The sequence below is a fragment of the Epinephelus moara genome, chromosome 20 (assembly GCF_006386435.1).
Source record: "Epinephelus moara isolate mb chromosome 20, YSFRI_EMoa_1.0, whole genome shotgun sequence".
Classification (NCBI taxonomy): Eukaryota; Metazoa; Chordata; class Actinopteri; order Perciformes; family Serranidae; genus Epinephelus; species Epinephelus moara.
This window is the reverse complement of record NC_065525.1, coordinates 37,776,904-37,778,476: the sequence shown is the minus strand read 5'-3', so window position 1 is coordinate 37,778,476 and position 1,573 is coordinate 37,776,904. Positions and strand designations below refer to the sequence as shown.

General features: G+C 37.0%; 1 pseudogene; it reads right to left on the bottom strand.

Moving 5' to 3' along the window:
* Window positions 1-1,573, bottom strand: part of LOC126407342 (sodium channel protein type 4 subunit alpha B-like) — a 37,399-nt pseudogene that overhangs the window by 30,650 nt on the left and 5,176 nt on the right.

Genomic DNA, 1,573 nt, shown 5'->3' with positions numbered 1-1,573 from the left:
CGGATTGCAGAAGGTGAGATCCATGAATTCCTTGAAACTGTACATTGAGAAATGTTGTTCTTAATCTGTTGGCCTATTTGCCCACACAGTTTCTCAGTAAATGACCATCCTTGCTTGTGAATAATTGAGTCTTTAGAGGATGCCCCTTTCATACCCAGTCATGATACTTGACTCTGTTACCTGTGAAATGTTTTGTTAACATTTCACAACTTTCCCAGTTTTTTGTTGCCTCTGTCCCAACTTTTCTGTAACTCAATGCAGGCATCAAATTCAGAATGCGTGCATATACATTAAATATGTCTTTGTGGCTTATCAATATTCAATTAAATATAGGTCAAAAAAGATTTCCAAATCACTGCATTCTGTTTTTATTTACACTTTACATGGCATCCCAACTTCTTTNGCCCCTTTCATACCCAGTCATGATACTTGACTCTGTTACCTGTGAAATGTTTTGTTAACATTTCACAACTTTCCCAGTTTTTTGTTGCCTCTGTCCCAACGTTTTTGTAACTCATTGCAGGCATCAAATTTAGAATGCGTGCATATACTGTACATTAAATATGTCTTTGTGGCGTATCACTATTCAATTAAATATAGGTCAAATAAGATTTCCAAATCACTGCATTCTTTTTATATTTACACTTTACATGGCATCCCAACTTCTTTGGCATCAGACTTGTATGTATATATGTGAGCTACATATAAATTTGTGCAGTTATATATGGTCATATAGTTATACATAGTTGTATGATTTCATAGAGTCATAAGTTCTATATAGTCGTAAAGTTATATTCATATAGTTATGTATAGTCATGGTGGCGCAGTGGNATATATGTGAGCTACATATAAATTTGTGCAGTTATATATGGTCATATAGTTATACATAGTTGTATGATTTCACAGAGTCATACAGTTCTATATAGTCGTAAAGTTATATTCATATAGTTATGTATAGTCATGGTGGCGCAGTGGTTACCACTATCACCTCACAGCAACCTCAAACCCTGGGGAAGGGGAGCCCTTCTGTGCAGAGTTCACATGTTCTCCCTGTGTAAGTGTGGGTTATCTCCAGGTTCTCCAGCTTCCTCCCACAGTCCAAAGACAAGCAGGTTAATTGGTGACTCTAAATTGGCCATAGGTGTGTATGTGAGTGTGAATGGTTGTCTGTCTCTGTGTGTCAGCTCTGGTGACCTGTGCAGGGTGAACACCGCCTCTTGCCCAATGTCAGCTGGGATAGGCTCCAGCTCCCCCTCATAACCCTTTACCAGTGGTTACAGAGAATGAATGAATGTATAGCCATAGTTTTATTCTTAAAGTTATATACAGTCATATTATCATATATACTCTCATATTCATATAGTTATACTAATATAGTTATATATAGTTCTATTAAGTTATAGTCAAGACATACACAGGGAGACAGAAAACATGAAGAGATACGAAGAGGCGTGAAAGAGATGAAGATCTACAAGGAGACGTGACAGAGATGAAGCAATGCAAAGAGATGTAAAAGAGATGTAGTGATACGAAGAGGTGTTAAACACATGAAAGATACCAAGAGGTGTAAAAA